A 14047-nucleotide genomic window follows, 5' to 3' on the forward strand; every position below is an offset into this window, starting at 1 on the left:
CTAACACCAGGGACCATACTTTTCTTTATACTCCCTCCAAGGCGTATGACTCAATGTTGTGACCCCTGTAGGTACTGAATTGCACTGATGATGTCACTTCTCAATCTGTGTGCTAACAAAAAACAGGCAAAGACAGAAGGAAGACGCTGCTTCACAAAGGAGCAGGCTAAACTACAGCCGAGGAAATCAATATTACATTCCATAAACAGGCAAGGTGCAGTGGCTCAGGCCTGTAATCCCAGCACTTTGGGAGGCTAAGGTGGGCGGATCACCTGAAGTCAGGAGTTCAAGACCAGTCTGGCCAAAATGGCAAAACCCCGTCTCTACTAAAAACACAAAAATTAGCCAGGCATGGTGGTGTGTGCCTGTAATCCCAGCTATTTGGGAGGCTGAGGCAGAAGAATCGCTTGAACCCGGGAGGCGGAGGTTGCAGTGAGCTGAGATCGCACCACTGTACTCAGCCTGGGCAACAGAGTGAGACTCCTTCTCAAAAAAAAAAAAAAAATTCCATAACAACTGTTATTGCCTCTGTTGGAGACCCCCAGGAGAAATCAACACGAAGGTTCTCCCAAAAGCATAATCTCAACCTGCAGCCAAGATGGGAGGAAGAGCAGGAGATGCAAAAGGGTTCTGTATGCCATGACTCCCGGAAAGGTGGCACTGCTCCCTCTAATGCACCGTAGACCAACACCGCAGCCACTAGTCACATGTGACTACAGTTAGAATAAAAAATGTGGACTCACAGTCACCAAATGCTCAACAGCTACATGTGGCTTGTGGCTGCTCTGGATGGCACAAAATGGTCAGATAGACCATTTACATCATTGCAGAAAGTGCCGCTGCACAGCACATCATCTGTGTTCTGCGCATAGTGCTCTTTTGCAATTACACATTTGTCTATATCATCCTCTTACATAAAACCCATAAAGGGGCAGGACAAGGTGGTTCAAGCCTGTAATCCCAGCACTTTGGGAGGCTGAGGTGAGCGGATCACCAGAGGTCAGGAGTCTGAGACCAGCCTGGCCAACGTGGTGAAACCCCATTTCTACTAAAAATACAAAAATTAGCCGGGCATGGTGGCGTGAGCCTGTAATCTCAGCTATTTGGGAGGCTGAGGCAGGAGAATCGCTTGAATCTGGGAGGCGGAGGTTGCAGTGGGCCAAGATCACACCACTGCACTCCAACCTGGGAGACAGAGCAAGACTCCATCTCAAAAAAAAAAAAAAAAAAAAACAAAAAACCCCAAATCCCATAATGGTATCCCATTATTCTTAGGACAAAGACCAACATCCTCACCTGAGCCGCAAGGCCCTGTATGGCCTGGCCTTCCCCATCTTTTTTTTTTTTTTTTGAGACAGGGTCTCACTGTCACCCAGGATGGAGTGCAGTGGCACCATCATGACTCACTGCAGCTTCGAGCCCCCCACCTCAGCCTCCTAAGTAGCTGGGATCACAGGGATGTGTCACCACACCCAGCTTACTTTTTTGATTTTGCATAGAGACAAAGTCTCATGTTACCCAGGCTGATCTTGAACTCCTTGGCTCAAGCAATCTTCCAGCCTCAGCCTCCCAAAGTGCTGTGATTACAGGTGTGAGCCGCCGCGCCCAGCTCCCCACCCTTTTAGCTTCATTTCCCACCATTCTCCACTTTGCTTTCTGGGCTATAAAGGCCTTCTTTCAGTTCCTTCACCAGCTGCACCTGCTGGGGCACTGGGCCCAGCAAACTTCTACCCATCCTTCAGATTCTAGCTCAAGGATTTCATCCTCAGAAAAGCCTTCTAGTCTCCATCGGAACTTTTTTTTTTTTTTTTTTAATAATTAAAAAACAGAAACGAGGTTTTACTATGTTGCCCAGGCTGGTCTCGAACTCCTGAGCTCAAGTGATCCTCCCACCTTGACATCCCAAAGTGCTCAGATTACAGGTGTGAGCCACCACACCCGCTGGATCCTTGGGATATATGTTCTTATGTTGCCTTCCTTCAGAGCACTCACTTTGGCTTGAATTATGCCCTCTCTCTTTTTTTTTTTGAGATGGAGTCTCGCTCTGTCACCCAGGCTGCAGTATAGTGGCGCAATCTCGGCTCACTGGAATCTCCAACTCCCGGGTTCAAGCGATTCTCCTGCCTCAGCCTCTTGGGATTACAGGCATATGCCACTGCACCCAGCTAATTTCATGTTGGCCAGGCTGGTCTTGAACTCTTGACCTCAGATGATCCGCCTGCCTCGGCCTCCCAAAGTGTTGGGATTACAGGCATTAACCACAGTGCCCAGCCTGAAATTATGCCCTTTTTTTTTTTTCCCTAGGTGTTTTGCTCTTGTTGCCCAGGCTGGAGTGCAGTGGTGTGATCTTGGCTCCCTGCAACCTCTCCACCTCCTGGGTTCAAGCGATTCTCCTGCCTCAGCCTCCTGAGTAGCTGGGATTACAGGCACGCACCACCACGCCCAGCTAATTTTTTGTATTTTTAGTAGAAACGGGGTTTCATCATGTTGGCCAGGCTGGTCTCGACCTCCTGACATCAGATGATCCACCCACCTTGGCCTCCCAAAGTGCTGGGATTACAGGCATGAGCTGCTGCACCTGGCTGAATTATGCCCTTTAAGTGTGATCATTTAACCTTGTCTCCCTAACTGGGCTGTAATTCCCAAAGAACAAGGGCCATGACTGTTTTCTTCATCACTGTATCCGTAACATTTAACATGATGTCAGGCCAATGTATCAACAAATGTTTATTGAATGAAAGACATGACAGTAACATTATTTATGAAGTTTTGCAAAGCAAGTGCTCTCTGATACTAACTACAACCATTTTCTTTTTTTTTTTTTTTTTTTGAGACGGAGTCTCGCTCTTTCACTCAGGCTGGAGTGCAGTGGCGCGATCTCGGCTCACTGCAGGCTCCGCCCCCCGGGGTTCACGCCATTCTCCTGCCTCAGCCTCCCGCGTAGCTGGGACTACAGGCGCCCGCCACCACGCCCGGCTAATTTTTTGTAGTTTTAGTAGAGACGGGGTTTCACCGTGGTCTCGATCTCCTGACCTCGTGATCCGCCCGCCTCGGCCTCCCAAAGTGCTGGGATTACAGGCGTGAGCCACCGCGCCCGGCCGTACAACCATTTTCTTTAAACGTAGGTCCTGTTTGCAGTATCATACATGATCATCAAACTGCTGCTAGAATGCTCACACCTGTTACTGCAAATTCAAAACCCAGAAAAGACTTCTCCCGGGAATTTACTGTAGGTCAGGGTTGGGCTGCCTGGTACAATGCTGCACCCACAACTTGGCAGGCTCAACAACACAGGAGCCTTTCCCCAGACCGTCTGCCCTGAACATTTTGTCTCCATGCTTGACATACCTGGATGCCCTGCTCGGGTCACTTCGAACGCTCTCATCAACGAGGGGCAGGAAGAAAATAGTGGTTGCTGCATGTTTTCAGCCAATCGTCGGGGGATATTTCTCATTTTCTGTTGAAACCTTGGGGAAAAAGTAACATAATGTGCTTTAAAAGGACAAAAGTCATTCGATGCTTACCACACTCCTAGAAACCTGGGCTAACCCAGCCAGGGACCCCAATGCTTTTCTGCTGGCTACGGGGCCTCCCTACAGCTCCTCACTCCAATTTCGGTGGCTGTGTGCGGACCAAGTTCTCTTTTGTCGCCTCCCGTCCAAGCCCTAGCTGCGATGGGAGGAGCCGTCCCTGAAATCCCGGGCGCCGTGGAGGGGCTCTTGTCTCTGGGTCTCTGGTCACCTGGTCAGTGGCTCCAGCCCCCGGAAGAGCTCTGTTATCGTCCCGGGGCGAGCCCAACTCCGCAGGCTAGGGCTGGTGGCGGCGGAACTGTGGTCAGGGCTGCCCTGAGTCATCCTGCGGACCGCCAGTCGGCCACCACCAGGAGGCGAGAGCGCCTTTCCCCTCCAACAGGACAAAGCACGTAGCTCCAGTTACTTCCCACTCCCCTGGGCGGAAGTAGCTCCGCCAGGAACTTCCGACCGGAAGTGATAACTTACCATAGAGATAGCAGCTAGAGAGTCGATGACTTTGGATCTGGGTCATCCAAGCCGGACTTAAAGGGGTCGCAGCCCGTGCGATGTGGTTAATGGGGACTGGAGCCTGGGCCAGAGGGGAGGGCCCTGGAGCGAGGCAATCAGAAGGAACATCCCATTTCTCGAAAGCCCGCTGGGTGCCTGGAGCTGTGAAAGCATTATCTCTCTACTCCTCATGCAACCCTCTGAATTAAGTGCAAAGACCACCCCCGTCTTGCAGATGAGAAGTGGGGCGCTCCGGAGATGCTTGGTTACTTTCCCAAGCACAGCCGGCCAGGAAGTGGCAGAGCTGGGTTCACACCTAAGTCATTTCTGCTCCAAACCCAATGCCCTTTCCACCACCCCAGGTGGCAGGAAGGAGAAAGCTCAAGAGCAGAGGGGCTATGTGAAGATGCAGGCCGTCCTGGCCTATTGGGACACCCTCCGAAAAGCCTATTGCTCCAGAAGACCTGGTAGATTCCCGACAGTTCAGTGTCTGTGGGCAGAGGAAGCAACGAACAGGAATCTTGCTCTGAGTCTAATCTCACAACTAAGGAAGAATTGCTGGACCTTGCGTCAGAGACGTTTGAACCAGAGCAATTCCATCTTGAATAGGGGCTGGGTAAAATCAGGCTGAGAGCTACTTGGCTGCATTCCTAGGTCATACAGGTCATAAAGACCTTGCTGATCAAACAGGCTGCAGTAAAGAAGACGGCCAAAATCCTCCAAAACCAAGATGGCTATGAGAGTGACCTCTGGTTGCCCTCACTGCTACACACGCCCACCAGCGCCATGACAGTTTACAAATGCCATGGCAACGTCAGGAAGTTACCCTACATGGTCTAAAAAGGGGAGGCATGAATAATCCACCCCTTGTTTAACATATCACCAATAAATAACCATTAAAAAAAAAAAAGGCCAGGTGCACTTTGGGAGGCTGAGGCAGATGGATCACTTGAGGTCGGGAGTTCGAAACCAGCCTGACCAACCTGGTGAAACCCCATCTCTACTAAAAATACAAAATTAGCCAGTCGTGGTGGCCCACACCTGTAATCTCAGCTACTTGGGAGGCTGAGGCAGGAGAATCGCTTGAACCCAGGAGGCGGAGGTTACAGTGAGCCAAGATCACACCACTGAGGCCGGGCATGGTGGCTCGCGCCTGTAATTCCAGCACTTTGGGAGGCCAAGGCGGGCAGATCACCTGAGGTCGGGAGTTTGAGACCAGCCTGACCAACATGGAGAAACCCCGTCTCTACTAAAATTACAAAAAATTAGCCAGGCATTGTGGTGCATGCCTGTAATCCCAGCTACTTTGGAGGCTGAGGCAGGAGAATTGCTTGAACCGGGCAGGTGGAGGTTGTGGTGAGCCGAGATTGCACCATTGCACTCTAGCCTGGGCAACAAGAGAGAAACTCTGTCTCAAAAAATAAAATAAAGACCGTGCCACTGCATTCCAGCTTGGGTGACAGAGCGAGATTTTTATGACCGTACCTCCTTCACAATGTCTTTGCATTCTCTCACTCACATTCAACAATACATACCGTTAGCTTTATTAACTCGGAAATATTCAACTTAAATTTTTGTTTTGATGCAGGAGCTACAATTCTGTTTTGTTTTACCATATTTCATGAGTTTACATAAGAATGAAAGGATATAATTGTATAATTAGCTTAACTGGAGTAAACAACCCAAGTGGCTTCAGGCAGGCATTGGGCTCACCTGGTTGGGGCAGAAGCCAGGTGCCCCTGGAGAGGAGCCTCCAGGTTTCTTTTGTGTGTGTGATCCCCGTCAGTACCACTTGGAGTGGGAGACGGACTTTTCTCAAAGGAAGCAGAGGTGAAGGCGTCCTGGACAGGCAATGGAGGCGTCTACTCCATGGCCCTACGTCTGCCCCCTGGTGGTGGCTCTTGGTGGCGCCGCTGACCACAGGTGATGTCAGAAACAAGCAAGCCGTGCACCTGGCAGGTCTTCTCCGGGGCTGCCTGTCTGACCCTGCAGGATAGAGTGCACGCGATTGCTTTCCCCCTCTTTTTCCATTTCTGCTTCATTAGGAAAAAACAAAACTCAACAAATCACCCTTACCTGTCCTGGCCTTGTTGATCTGACCTGTTTCATCACCTTGGTGCCCACACAGACCCCTGCTGTGGCCATTCTGCCCGGCCCAGCTCCCACTCTGCGCATCCGCACTCCAGCCAAGTACACCTGCCCTTTGCAGCCAGCTCTGGTCCCAGGTGACGGTTTCTTCTCACATGCTCTCCAGTGCCAATTCTTTGACATATCCTGTGTCCCCTGGGCTATTTGTTACACACCCTTCGATGAACACATCTGGTCTCTGTTGAGTGGGGCTGTTCTCTCTAAAGGCAGGGTGTTGTCAGCATCCTCAGCCTTATTGGGAAGATGAGGTCTGCAGCAGGAGCCTTTGCCCCCACCTCCCCAGACAAGAGAGGAGATATTACCCCAGATAAATCCCCCAGAGCGGGGAGGACTGCAGGAAGCAGAGATACACATCTCCATCCTGGTCGGATGCTTGCTACACCACAGACCCTGCCAGCAGGTCCTGGCGTGGCTGCCAGAGAGAAAGTGGTGAGAGGCCAGGCATAATGACTCATGCCTATAATCCCAGCACTTTGAGAGGCTGAGGCAGGCGGATCACCTGAGGTCAGGAGTTCAAGACCAGTCTGGCCAACATGGTGAAACCCTGTCTCTACTAAAAAATACAAAAATTAGCCAAGCGTGGTGGCAAATGCCTGTAATCCCAGCTACTGGGGAGGCTGAGGCAGGAGTATCACTTGAACCTGGGAGGCAGAGGTTGCAGTGAGCCGAGATCACACCACTGCACTCCAGCCGAGGCTGCAGAGTGAGACTCCATCTCGGAAAAAAAAAAAAAAAGAGAGAGAGAATGTAGTTAGAGTTCTTGAATTCTTAGGAGAAACTTGGCATGTGGCCCCTGAAGGTGAGCAAACTTGGCCATAGAGCCTGTCGCTTGTTCTTCTCTGGGGAGCTCCGAGACCAAAGTCTTCTTTAGTTGCTGTGCTCTGCGAGGCCAAAAGGACAGTGGTATAACAGGTCTGGGAAGGAAAGGACGGTTACTGAGATCAGGCAAATAATGACCCTCACCCCAAAGATGTCCACACTCCAATCCACGGAACTTGTGAATATGTCATTTTATGTGGCAAAAGAGATTTTTGTGGATGTGAAGAACCTTGGGATGGGGGATTAGTTTAGATTATCCAGTTGGGCTCAATGTAATCACAGTGATCTCTACAAAAGGGAGGCAAGGGACTCCTAACCATCTTCTGCACCCTACTCCTTGTTTCCAGTAAAGTTATGTCCTTAGATAGTGAAAAATAAAAAAGGGGGAGGCAGGAGGGTCAGCAATAGAGGAAAGACGTGAGGATGGAAGGAGAGAGGGAGAGTTGGAGAAGTGTGGCAGCGGGATTTGAAGGTGGAGGAAGGAACCATAAGCAAGTGTTTTGTGTGGGCAGGTCTGTGCAAATCTACCCCAAAGTCCAAGGAAGCTGAGAGGCTAAGAAAACAGGCTGAGGCAACTAGTTTTTTGTTTTTTTTCTTTTCTTGAGAAGGAGTTTCTCTCTTGTTGCCCAGGCTGGAGGGCAATGGCGCGATCTTGGCTCACCACAACCTCCCGGGTTCAAGCGATTCTCCTGCCTCAGCCTCCCGAGTAGCTGGGATTACAGGCATGCACCACCATGCCTGGCTAATTTTGTATTTTTAGTAGAGATGGAGTTTCTCCACATTGGTCAGGTGGGTCTTGAACTCCCGACCTCAGGTGATAAGCCTGCCTTGGCCTCCCAAAGTGCTGGGATTATAGGCGTGAGCCACTGCGCCCAGCCCTTTCTTTTCTTTTTCTTTTCTTTTTTTTTTTCCGAGATGGAGTCTCTGTTCTCCAGGCTGGAGTGCAGTGGCATGATCTTGGCTCACTGCAACCTCCACCTCTCCAGTTCAAGCGATTCTCCTGCCTCAGCCTCCCGAGTAGCTGGGATTACAGATGTGCACCACCATGCCTGGCTAATTTTTTGTGCTTTCTGTAAAGATGGTGTTTTACCACGTTGGCCAGGCTGTTCTCAAACTCCTGACTTTAGGTGATCCACCCGCCTCGGCCTCCCAAAGTGCTGGGATTACAGGCATGAGCCACGCGCCCGGCCTAGTTTCTTAGAAAGAAAAATTTAATAGGGGCTTATAAACAGAAGCCATGTCTGTGTCTCAGAAGATAGTGGGACAAGATACTGGATCCCTGGGCCATTATCCCCAGGCCCAGGGCTTATGTATCATAGGGAAGGGGTGGTTCAGAAGGGATGTATAGGATAATTAGAGCTGGATTTACAGTAAGTACCTGTTCTTAGTCAAGGAACAATAGATGAACTGGAAATCTTAGAGACGTTCCCAGAACAGGGGTTAATCAGAAGACATGGCAGATTCACACCCTAGATGGAGTTGCTTTGGCCTCTACAGCAAGGAGTACAGGAGGCCTCTAGAAGCTGGAGAAGGCAAGAACACAGATTTTCACCTGGAGCCTTCTGAAGGAAGCACAGTAGCCAACACCTCGGTTTGTCACACCTAGAGCTACAAGGGAGTTTGGAAAGTGTAGCCACTTTCTGTCCAGTGGAACTGTCTCTGGAGTTGTCCCAAAGGTGGTGGCAGGGAAATTCCCAAAAGGGATTGCCCCAAACTCTCCCAGGATGGGGCCAGTTGGAATTCCAAAGAAACAAGCATTAAATGCCAGGGTGATGATTCCAGAGCATTTCTTAGGGGAATGTGCACGCAGAGGGCTGCAGCACGCTGGAGAGGGTCAGAGAGAAGAGAGATGCTTTGCCCGGGTTTGCCCGGAATGAGGAGTCGGGTTATGGAGTTTGTATGGGGTTTAAGGAATTTGGCTCGGGGCAGTGGCTAGTTTCTATGTGCGTAGCAACATGGTTCATCTTTCAGTGTTTCAGTCAACAACCTAAACAACTTCATGAGTGCCTGGGAAGGTACAAGGCCCCAGCTTGGGTTCAAGCCTGTAGGGAAAGCAGGCAGCTGGTGGGGTCACAGGCAGGCAGGACACTCTGTGTTTCTCATTCAGGACATAGAAACAAAGCATGGGGCAGCTGGGCACGGTGGCTCACACCTGTAATTCCAGCACTTTGCTGGGCCGAGGCTGGTGGATCACTTGAGATCAGGAGTTTGTGATCAGCCTGGCCAAAATGGTGAAACCCCATCTCTACTAAAAATACAAAAATTAGCTGAGTGTGGCAGTGGGTGCCTGTAGTCCCAGCTACTCAGGAGGCTGAGGCAGCAGAATTGCTTGAACCCAGGAAGGGGAGGTTGCAGTGAGCCGAGATCACACCATTGCACTCCAGCCTGGGTGACAAAAGCAAAACTCCATCTCAAAAAAAAAAAAAAAAAAGAAAGAAAGAAAAGAAAAAGAAAAAAAAGAAAGCACAGGGCATCCGGGCATGGTGGCTCACACCTGTAATCCCAACACTTTGGGAGGCCGAGGCTGGTGGATCACTTGAGGTCAGGAGTTCAAGATCAGCCTGGCCAACATGGTGAAACCTCGTCTCTACTAAAAATACAAAAATTAGCCGAGTGTGGCAGCAGGCACCTGTAGTCCCAGCTACTGGGGAGGTTGAGGCAGGAGAATCACTTGAACCCAGGAGGCGGAGGTTGCAGTGAGCTGAGATTGTGCAACTGCACTCCAGCCTGGGTGACACAGAAAGACTCTGTCTCAAAAAATACATAAATAAATAGTTTTGTTACAATTTTGTACACAAGGGGTCAGGGACGTACTTATAATAAACATTTTCTTTCTTTCTTTTTTTGAGACAGAGTCTTGCTTTGTCAGGCTGGAGTGCAATGGTGCAATCTTGACTCACTGCAACTTTCACCTCCTGGGTTCAGGCGATTCTCCTGCCTCAGCCTCCCGAGTAGCTAAGATTACAGGCACGCGCCACCACACTCAGCTAATTTTTGTATTTTTAGTAGAGATGGGGGCTTCACCATGTTGGCCAGGCTGGTCTTAAACTCCTTACCTTAAGTGATAAGCCTGCCTCAGCCTCCCAAAGTGTTGGGATTACAGGCGTGAGCCACTGTGCCCTGCTAAAAGTTTTCTTTGTTGATTTTGTGAAATTCAAATATAACTGGTGTTCTATACTTTATCTGGCAGCCCTAATTGCAAGGCAAAAGCCACAGTATCCCCCTGCACATGGCTGAGAGGAAGCAGATGGGGGCAGGAGAGGTGCCGGCAGTTTGCAGATGTGCAGAGCTGGTGGAAGACATTCCTCAAAGTCCCCATGGTTCGGGAACCCACTTTATTTATGTTTTACTTTAATTTTTTTTTTTTTTTTTTTGAGACAGGGTCTCACTCTGTTGCCCAGGCTGGAGTACAGTGGCACAATCAGGGATCACTGCAGTCTTGATCTCCTGGGCTGAAGCAATACTCCTGCTTCAGCACCCAACCCCACCCCTGGCTCCAGCAGCTGGGACTACAGGCACGTGCCACCATGCCCAGCTAATTTTTTGTTTGTTTTTTTGAGACAGAGTTTTGAGAGTTTTGCTCTTCTTGCCCAGGCTGGAGTGCAATGGTACAATCTCAGCTCACTGCAACCTCCGCCTCCTGGGTTCAAGCAATTCTCCTGCCTCAGCCTCCATGCACCACCACGCCCAGCTAATTTTTTGTATTTAGTAGAGACGGGGTTTCACCACGTTGGTCAGGCTGGTCTCGAACTCCTGACCTCAGGTGATCCACCCGCCTTGGCCTCCCAAAGTGCTGGGATTAAAGGCGTGAGCCACTGCACCTGGCCTATTTTTTATTTTATTTTATTTTTATTTTAGTAGAGACAAGAAGTTCTCACTATGCTGCTGGTCTCAAACTCCTGAGCTCAAGAGATCCTCCCACCTCAGCCTCCTAAAGTGCTGGGAATATGGGTGTGAACCACTGCATCTGGCCTCAGGACCCCATTTTAGAGAACAGGTATCCCAGTCCTAGGGCCAGCCACAAGCCCTCCACAGCAAAGACTCAGCAGCCTGTGGCTGGCAGCTCCTATGCTCACCTATGCAGAGGTGGCCACGGGGCTGCTGCCTGGCATCTGGAATGCTTTTGAGGGGAGGCAGAGGAGAGCAGGGGGGTTGGATTACAATGTGTGGTGCTAACCATTCCACAGTCGTTTTGAGCTCTGCAGGGTGGTGGCTGGCAGGACCCACTGAGGAACCAGGGCCAGGAAGCAGGCCTTCCTCTGGCCCTGATAGCTCTGGGTAGTGCTGGGCTCAGGCTGCAGCTGTGCCTACAGCTGTCAGGCAGGAACCTGACTGTCAGAGGCACCTGTGTGCAGGAGCCTCCTGTGGTTTGAGGCCAAAGCTCATGCACCACCCCTGCCCTCTGATGATGAGTGACCTTATCGAGTCCTCATATAACCCAGGAGGCGGCTGCCACTAATAGTTTTCCATTTTACAGATGGGGACTCGATAAGGTCACACTGTTAGAGCCTCTAGCCGTGGTAACTACATGCTGCACGGGGGCACTGCAGGAGGGCAGCCAAGCTGTGCCAGGGAACACCATGGGGAGGGCCTCTGTCCAGGTGTCTGAGTCTGTTTTGTGCGGCTATCACAGGATACCTGAGACTGGGTTATTTATAAAGAAAGGAAATTTAGGCCAGGCACGGTGGCTCACACCTGTAATCCCAGCACTTTGGGAGGCCCAGGCAGGTGGATCACCTGAGGTCAGGAGTTTGAGACCAGCCTGGCCAACATGGTGAAACTCCGTCTCTACTAAAAATACAAAAATTAGCCAGGAGTGGGGGTGTGCACCTGTAATCCAGGTACTCAGGAGGCTGAAGCACGAGAGTCACTTGAACCCAGGAGGTAGAGGTTGCAGTGAGCTGAGATTGCAAAACTGCACTCCAGCCTGGGCAACAAGAGCGAAACTGTGTCTCAAAAGAAAAAAAAAAAGGGAAATTTATAAATTTATTTCTCACAGTTCCAGAGGCTGGGAAGTCCAAGTTCAGGCCTCCACTGTCTGGTGAGGGCCTTCCTGCTGTGTCCTCACAGGCAAAGATGGAAGGGGGAACTCAATTCTTTAAGTCTTTTCTTTTTTTAAACATAGTCTCGCTTTGTCGCCCAGGCTAGAGTGCAGTGGCGTGATCTTGGCTCACTGCAAGCTCCGCCTCCCAGGTTCACGCCATTCTCCTGCCTCAGCCTCCCAAGCAGCTGGGACTACAGGCGTGCACCACCACACCCAGCTAATTTTTGTATTTTTGGTAGAGATGGGGTTTTACTATGTTGGCCCGGCTGGTCTTGAACCCCTGACCTCAGGTGATCTGTCTGCCTCGGCTTCCCAAAGTGCTGGGATTACAGGCATGAGCCACCGTGCCTGACTCTTAAATCCTTTTTATACAACATTAATCCATTAGCCTCTACCTCACAACACTGTTGCATTAAGGATTAAGTTTCCAACAGATGACTTTTGGGGAACATATTTAGGCCATAGCACCAGGTGAGCACTGGACTGGCTTCAAATCCTCCAGCTCACCAGCTTTCCCACTCATACATGTTCTCTCTGTCTCTCCCTCTTCCAAGGTAAGTTTATTAACCTCTTGCCTCAGTTACCTTTTCTGTAAAATGGGAATCATCATTCATAATCTCACGTGATTTCTGAGGATTCAGTGAGGGTTGATGTGTAAAGCACTCAGAAGGCATGCGAGAAGTGCCAGCTCTCCCAGGGAGGTAGATAGCAGGCTCTAAGGTGCCCTGGTTAAATACTCACTGTTTTTCACAGTTCAGAAAAGCCCTCAACATCACAGGCTCATGGGACCCCATTAAGAGCCTGCATCATGGCTTTGGGGATGGATCTATTTGATTCCAGTTGGGGCAGCCCCATCCAATAGAAATATAATGCAGGCCACATAAGTCATTTTAGATTTTCTGGTAGTCACAGTAAACAATACAAAGAAACAGATGATGTTAATTTTAAGGACACGCACGGTGGCTTACACCTGTAATCCAGCACTTTGGGAGACTGAGGTGGGTGGATCACTTGAGGTCAGGAGCTCGAGACCAACCTGGGCAACCTGGTGAAACCCTATCTGTACTGAAAATACAAAAATTAGCCAGGTGTGGTGGCACACACTTCTAATCCCAGCTACTCAGGAGGCTGAGGCAGGAGAATTGCTTGACCTAGAAGATGGAGGTTGCAGTGAGCTGACATCATGCCACTGCACTCAGCCTGGGTGACAGAGCAAGACTCTGTCTCAAAAAAAAAAAAAAAAAAAAAAAAAGAGAGAGAAAGAAAGAAAGAAAAGAAAAAGAAACAGGTGGCTCACATCTGTAATCCCAGCACTTTGGGAGGCTGAAGTGGGCAGATCACTTGAGACCATGAGTTTAAGACCAGCCTGGCTGACATGATGAAACCCCATCTCTAATAAAAATACAAAAATTAGCCAGGCATGGTGGCACATGTTTGTAATCCCAGCTACTCAGGAGGTTGAGGCATGAGAATTGCTTGAACCCGGGAGTCAGAGGTTGCAGTGAGCTAAGATTGCACCATTGCACTTCAGCCTGGCTCAAAAATTTTTTTTTTTGAGACAGAGTCTGGCTGTGTCACTCAGGCTGGACACGCCATTCTCCTGCCTCAGCCTCCTGAGTAGCTGGGACTACAGGCACATGCCACTACGCCTGGCTAATTTGTTGTATTTTTAGTAGAGATGGGGTTTCACCATGTTAGCCAGGATGGTCTTGATCTCCTGACCTCGTGATCCGCCCTCCTTGGCCTCCCAAAGTGCTGGGATTACAGGCGTGAGCCACCGTGCCCGGCCAAAAAAAAAAAAAAATTTTTTTTTAACTTTATTTAACAGATAAAAATATTATCATAATATGTAATCATATAAAAACTATTAGACTAATTTTACTTTCTTTTCTGTATTAAGTCAGAAATTGGTGCATGTTTCCTACTTATGACACCTCTCAATTCACGCTGACCGCAGGTCAGAGGCTTGGTAGCCACATGGGGCTCATGGCTGCCACAGTGGATGGCGCAGAGCTAG

General features: G+C 49.8%; 1 non-coding gene across 1 annotated transcript; it reads right to left on the reverse strand.

Moving 5' to 3' along the window:
- Positions 1-3126: 3126 nt before the first annotated feature.
- Positions 3127-3313, reverse strand: LOC129463328 (small Cajal body-specific RNA 16). The gene has a single exon (XR_008651120.1). It is a non-coding gene; the product is annotated as a small Cajal body-specific RNA 16 (non-coding RNA).
- Between the last annotated feature and the right edge of the window lie 10734 nt (positions 3314-14047).

This window comes from Symphalangus syndactylus, chromosome 14, assembly GCF_028878055.3.
Source record: "Symphalangus syndactylus isolate Jambi chromosome 14, NHGRI_mSymSyn1-v2.1_pri, whole genome shotgun sequence".
Lineage (NCBI taxonomy): Eukaryota > Metazoa > Chordata > Mammalia > Primates > Hylobatidae > Symphalangus > Symphalangus syndactylus.